Source organism: Scyliorhinus canicula, chromosome 19, assembly GCF_902713615.1.
Source record: "Scyliorhinus canicula chromosome 19, sScyCan1.1, whole genome shotgun sequence".
NCBI lineage: Eukaryota > Metazoa > Chordata > Chondrichthyes > Carcharhiniformes > Scyliorhinidae > Scyliorhinus > Scyliorhinus canicula.
This window is the reverse complement of record NC_052164.1, coordinates 57,114,952-57,122,328: the sequence shown is the minus strand read 5'-3', so window position 1 is coordinate 57,122,328 and position 7,377 is coordinate 57,114,952.

Here is a 7,377-nt window from a genome sequence, read left to right as displayed (position 1 = left end):
GGGAAATGTTCAGAATGGAGTTCAGTTACGAGTGGCGTACCACAAGGATCTGTTCTGGGGCCGTTGCTGTTTGTCATTTTTATAAATGACCTAGAGGAGGGCGCAGAAGGATGGGTGAGTAAATTTGCAGACGACACTAAAGTCGGTGGAGTTGTAGACAGTGCGGAAGGATGTTGCAGGTTACAGAGGGACATAGATAAGCTGCAGAGCTGGGCTGAGAGGTGGCAAATGGAGTTTAATGTGGAGAAGTGTGAGGTGATTCACTTTGGAAAGAATAACAGGAATGCGGAATATTTGGCTAATGGTAAAATTCTTGGTAGTGTGGATGAGCAGAGGGATCTCGGTGTCCATGTACATAGATCCCTGAAAGTTGCCACCCAGGTTGATAGGGTTGTGAAGAAGGCCTATGGTGTGTTGGCCTTTATTGGTAGAGGGATTGAGTTCCGGAGCTATGAGGTCATGATGCAGCTGTACCAAACTCTGGTACGGCCGCATTTGGAGTATTGCGTACAGTTCTGGTCGCCTCATTATAGGAAGGACGTGGAAGCTTTGGAACGGGTGCAGAGGAGATTTACCAGGATGTTGCCTGGTATGGAGGGAAAATCTTATGAGGAAAGGCTGATGGACTTGAGGTTGTTTTCGTTAGAGAGAAGAAGGTTAAGAGGTGACTTAATAGAGGCATACAAAATGATCAGAGGGTTAGATAGGGTGGACAGCGAGAGCCTTCTCCCACGGATGGAGGTGGCTAGCACGAGGGGACATAGCCTTAAATTGAGGGGTAATAGATATAGGACAGAGGTCAGAGGTGGGTTTTTTACGCAAAGAGTGGTGAGGCCGTGGAATGCCCTACCTGCAACAGTAGTGAACTCGCCGACATTGAGGGCATTTAAAAATTTATTGGATAAGCATATGGATGATAAGGGCATAGTGTAGGTTAGATGGCCTTTAGTTTTTTTTTTCCATGTCGGTGCAACATCGAGGGCCGAAGGGCCTGTACTGCGCTGTATCGTTCTATGTTCTATGTTCTATGTTGTATCGTCCCGGGAAGCTAAACGAGCCTCCTGATGCCCTATCCCGTGGCACATGTGCCAACGCACAAGTGGACCAAATCCGGGCCCTTCATGAGGACCTCTGCCACCCAGAGGTCACTCAATTCTTCCATTTTATCAAGACCCTACTCCATCGAGGTCAGGACCACCACCAGGAACTGCCAAATCTGCGCGGAGTGCAAGCCGCACTTCTACAGGCCAGAGAAAGCGCACCTGGTAAAGGTTTCCCGTCCCTTTGAAAGCCTCAGTATGGACTTTCACCGACCGCAACACGTACTTCCTGAACATGATTGACAAGTACTCCCGGTTCCCATTCGCCATCCCCTGCCCCAACATGACCGCAGCCACCGTCATAAAAGCCCTCCACAGTATCTTTACACTGTTCGGTTTACCCGCCTACATCCACAGCGATAGGGGGTCCTCCTTCATGAGCGATGAACTGTGTCAATTCCTGCTCAGCAAGGGCATTGCCTCGAGCAGGACGACCAGTTATAAACCCCGGGGAAAAGGGCAGGTAGAGAGGGAGAACGGAACGGTTTGGAAGACCGTCCTACTGGCCCTGTGGATCAGAAATCTCCCAGTCTCCCATTGGCAGGATCCTCCCCGATGCACTCCACTCCATCTGATCACTGCTGTGTACCATGACAAATGAAACACCTCATGAATGTCTCTTCGTCTTCCCTAGGAAGTCCTCCTCCGGGTCCTCGCTCCCAACCTGGCTGGCAGATCCTGGACCCATCCTGCTCCGCAAACAGGTGCGGGCGCACAAGTCCGACCCATTAGTCGAGAGGGTCCACCTCCTTCATGCTAACCTTCAGTACGCCTACGTGGCGTACCCCGACGGCTGACAGGATACAGTGTCCCTTCGGGACCTGGCACCTGCTGGATCCCCACCCACCTACCCCACCCTCCCTCAACCAGCGCACCCCAAGGCCGCCCCCTTCCCAGGTGGATCAGTTCTCCCACTGCTCCCACCCAGGGGTGATGAAGCTACCGAAGAATCTGAAGTCACGCTCCCGGAGTCACGGATGCCCGAGTCGGCGCCTGCATCACCGCTGAAACTGCGACGTTCACAGAGGATGACCAGGGCCCCCGATCGACTAATTGCTTCATTTTGATATGTACATGTCAATAAATACTGTAAATAGTTGTGACATGTAGCAAGGCAAAACACTGTAACACCGACGTGTACCACCATAATGTCAACCTCTACCACTGTATAACGCAAGACCACCACCCCGCCGGACTCTTTTTTTAAACAGAGGGTGAATGTGGTAGTCGGTATTAGGGGTATTACTGTACCCAGGTTGAGGCTGTAAGACCATTGGAGTGGGAGGTACCTGAGACAACAAGATCATTGGTGAAGCCTGCCTGCTGGTTACGCCCAATAAGGCGGAGTATAAGAGTCTGTGTCTCCCCAGCTGCTGCATTCTGTACCTGCGCTGTTGGGGGAAACATCTAGTCCAATAAAGCCTTCAATTGTCATCCAATCTCGCTTCTGGAGTCATTGATCGAGCATCAAAGGCGACCAGGGAGTAAAACTCCACTGGGCAGAACGAGCCCTCGGGGGTCACGTCTCTGCCCGACCCCAGGCCTCCCTGCTCGGGGGATGACAGCAGTTCAAAGGGCTCGGAGCCTCGAAGGCCTCCCTGGCCTTGCTTTTCTTAGTTCTTTGCATGGGACCAGGTGTTAGGGGGATGGGGACGAACACTGGTGACACCCATCCCCCCTCACCCAGGGAGGGGGCAGCAAGATCCACCCCCCCCCCTGCCAAGACAGACGCCGCTTGTGGGGAGGGGGTGGCTCGGGATCTCCCTGCTGCATGGCCTCCATTTCTGGAGAGCCCTCGGCAGCATCTCCCTCCCTCACGTCGTCCGGCACCTGGAACTGCGAGTAAGTCGGATCCTACTCTGCCTCGGGACCATACACAATGTCACCGCCGCCCCCTGGAGCCCGGTTGGTGGTCTCCCCGGGCCCCTCAGGTTGTTCCAGGGAGGCGGCATACCAAGACGAGGTTGTGGCCGCTGAGCTGGTCTGTTCAGGTGGGGGGGGGGGGGGGGGGGGGGGACAGCGGCCAGAACCGGGCGTAGGTCTTGGATGGCCCGGTCTAACCGCTGTGCCGATGCGTGCTTTGCCTTCTTTTTTGTTTTCCGCTGTTCCAGCGGAGGCTCCCTCTCGCCCCCGCCAGCAGCCGTGGTGTTATTGGGGGCTGACTGCTGGGTAGACAAGGTGGAGAGGGGGCAGTGCCAGCCACGGCCGCCGTGGAGGTGGTATTGGCGGCCATCAGGGTGGGGCAGTTGTGGCGGAGATGCCCCAGCCCTCTGCATGTCATCCGCTGACCAGAACACCCTGTGGTCCTCCCCTTGGTGGGAGACCACGAAACCTCCCTCCGTGACCTCCTCCCGGGTCAGGCGGATGAAAACCTGACGGCGGAAGGAGTAAACATGGTGGAGGGAGTGGTCCCACAGGCCGAGCGTCAGCGGCGCCACCCCGGACCTGACCTCCCTAAGTAGGTTGAGATGGGGGAGGAGGAGCTCGGTGGGGAGGTAGGGCGGGACGTTAGAAAGGACGACACTCAGCAGTGGCTTCCAGCGGGTCTACTGCCACGTGTGTCCCGCCCACTGTGAGCCCCCTTTCCAGGGCCCGGTGGACCACTTGCTCGGCCCGCAGGAAAAACACGGCCTTGCCGTACAACCTGGAGGCGGTTATGATGTCCAAGAGGCCGACAACCGCGGCCATCGCACGGGTGCACGCCTCGATGGTCATGGTGGGGTAGGCATAGCACATTACCCCCAGTTGCCACATTAGTAGGCAGAAGGGCGTGGGGGCCGCAGAGGCAGCGGAAGGTTTGCCCCTTGCCCCTGGCAGAGTGGAGGATGCCCCAGAGGTGTTGACCATGCCCACCCCGATACAACCTGGCCATGCGTAAAACAATGAAAGGAGAAGGGACGTGACACCATAAGCACAGGTGCCACAAGAGAAGGCGCTGCAGAACAGTGGGGCAGCGTTCTTCAGCCCTGGAGGGGCACAAGGTAATGTACAAAGCTGCCCCACTCCTGCCACAGGTGGTAGAAAGGCGGGCGGATGCCACTCTTCAGCCTTGTGGGGGCCCAAAACGGAGTTTACGGGCCTCACTGCCGCCGAAATACAGTCCCTCGGCTCATTGTCCCATTCCGATCTCAGGCAGAGGGGTGGGAGGACAGAGGCAGGTAGCAGGATCTTCAACACTGGAGGGGTAGAGGACCAGGCCCCAGGTGGTCCCACTCCCACATCAGGCAGAGGGGTGGGAGGACAGAGGCAGGCAGCAGGGCCTTCACTCCGGGAGGGGACCTGCAGCAAAAGGCCCCTGGATGTTCCCAATCCTACCTCAGGCAGAGGGGTGGGGGGACAGAGGCAGGCAGCAGGCCCTTCACCCTGGGATGGGGCCGACAGCACCAGGCCCCAGGTGGTCCCACTCCCACCTCAGGTAGAGGGCTGAGAGGACAGAAGGTGGGGCAGGTAATGTTGGGGATTAGGAAGGAGATTGTGGAGCATTCACCAACAAGTTGTTTGTTCAGAAGAAGGTGAATTTTCAATCAGCTTCAAGCAAAGGTTCTACTTGTAGCTGGAGCTTGTTAATTAGTTAATTGGATGAGGCCAGTTTTCAGAGGCTAGAATCACAGTATAAAGATGAGCAAGCTACTGTGCAGACTTTGTACTGGGTGCTGAATTTGGGTGCATTTGAGTGCTATAGTGAGAGTTTGGTGACTGAGGGAGTGCTGCATTTGGGTGCATTTAAATGCTACAGTGAGAGATTGGTGACTGAGGGAGTTAGGTGAGCTTCATACATTTCCTCAAAGAGCGCAAAGGGAGCCGGGAGTTTACAGAGAGTGCAGCTGATGGGGAGCAGAGTCGGAGGGCGGAGTTCCAGTTGGTCAGTTATATTCTGTAAGGTAAGAAGAGATGGATGCTAGGGCAGTTGCATGCTCCTCCTGTGCGATGTGGGTGGTGAGGGATGCCACCGGTGTCCCTGCTGACTATACTTGCAGGAAGTGCACCCAACCCCAGCTCCTCAGAGACCGTGTTAGGGAACTGGAGCTGGATGAACTTCGGATCATCCGGGAGGCAAAGGGGGTAACAGAGAAGAGTTACAGAGGGGCAGCCACAACCAAGGTACAGGACAAGAGTAGCTGGGTTCCAGTCAGGGGAAAGAATACGAACGGGCAGACAGTGCAGGGATCCCTTGTTGCTCGTTCTGGTGAGTGTGCTTTACACTCAATTGCCTGTTTTATTACTTAGCTCTAGAGTCGTCAGGTATCCTTATGATACCACCACGAGGTTCAAGTTCAAATCAATGACTCAATACACCAATTAGTGAGGTTCAAAACAAGACACGTTTATTAATACACAATTATTCGCTACTCATGCATATAATACTAAAAGACTAAACTATTCCTACCACTAATAGGCCAATACTTATCTGGATAAGGGAATCCACCGGATCAGGGAACAATGGCCTCTTGCTCTGTACTGGATCTGCAGGCTTCCAGCTGGTATGGACTAAGTGGTCAGGAGTGTCTATCACATAGCGTGCGTTGTATGACACTTATTTGCTGGTGCAGCAATCGGCCAGGCCTCTCCTTCTTACGGTCAAGTTCTTCGAGAGCTGCTAAGGTTCTGCTGGGAGGGCCGGCTAAGAGATTGAACTGAACTTGGGACCTGTCTTTTATAGGTCCCAGGGGCTTCGCGCCCTTTTGGGCGGACCCCGAGCTTCCTTCCAATCGATTAGATCCCATACCAATCGATTGGTTTGAATTCCCCAATACTGGGGCCGTTTCTCGATCACTGGCGGTTCTCCCTGGCTTGTTTGTCTCCTTTGTTTCAGACTCCCATTGGCGCCGAGAAGTCTGACCTGCTATAGAATATCCCAAATGTAGCTAATCGTTGTATCCATTGTTCCCGGGGATCGCTCATTAATATGCAAATTGCTGGTTTCGGTGCTGTCTGCTTTCTTTGCAGGCAGAATACACAGGAACTCTGAAAAACTGCTTGTTTCTCTAGTATTGTCTAATTTTGCCTGCTGTCTTTGTGTTTCTCCATTTTGTGTAGGGAAGTGGCCAACTCGGGTGGCTACACCCTAGTGGCCGTTCCCCTTCAAAACAAGTATACCGTTTTGCATGCTGTGGGGGGGGGGGGGGGGGGGGGGGGGGGATGACCTACCGGGGGAAGGCCCTAGCGAGCAGGTCTCGGGCACTGCACCTGGCACTGTGGCTCAGAAGAGAAGGGGGGATAATAGAAAAGCAATAGTGATAGGAGACTTAATGGTTAGGGGAACAGATAGGAGATTCTGTGGTCTCGAGCGAGACTCCCGGAAGGTATGCTGCCTCCCGGGTGCCGGGGACAGGGATGTCTCGGATTGAGTCTGCAGGATTCATAAGGGGGAGGGTGAGCAACCAGAAGTCATGGTGCACATAGGCACCAACGACATAGTTAAGTAAAGGGATGAGGATCTAAAAAGTGATTTTAGGGAGTTAGGTTGGAAGCTAAAGAGCAAGACAAGCAGAGTAGTGATCTCAGGATTGCTACTGGTGCCACGTGCAAGTGAGGCAAGAAACAGAGAGTGAGTGCAGCTGAACGCGTGGCTACAGGGCTGGTGCAGGAGGGAAGGCTTCAGATATGTGGATCATTGGGATATCTTCTGGGGAAGGTGGGACCTGTTCATGAAGGATGGATTGCAACTAAACTGGAAGGGCACCAATCTCCTGGGTGGGAGGTTTGCTAGAGCTCTTCGGGTGGGTTCAAACTAGTTTGGCAGGGGGATGGGAACCAGAGCTATGGATCAGAGGATAGAGTCGCTTTTGAAAAGGCAGAAATAAGAACGTAAGAAGTAGGAGCAGGAGTAGGCCATCTGGCCCCTCGAGCCTACTCCACCATTCAATGAGATCATGGCTGATCTTTTGTGGACTCAGCTCCACTTTCCGGCCCGAACACCATAACCCTTAAAACCTTTATTCTTCAAAAAACTATCTATCTTTATCTTAAAAGCATTTAATGAAGGAGCCTCTACTGCTTCACTGGACAAGGAATTCCATAGACACACAACCCTTTGGGTGAAGAAGTTCCTCCTAAACTCAGTCCTAAATCTACTTCCCCTTATTTTGAGGCTATGCCCCCTAGTTCTGCTTTCACCCGCCTCACATGGATAACCTCACATTTGTCAACATTGTATTCCATTTGCCAGAACCTAGCCCATTCACGTAACCTATCCAAATCCCTCTGCAAACTTCCAGTATCCTCTGCACTTTTCACTTTACCACTCATCTTAGTGTCATCTGCAAACTTGGACACA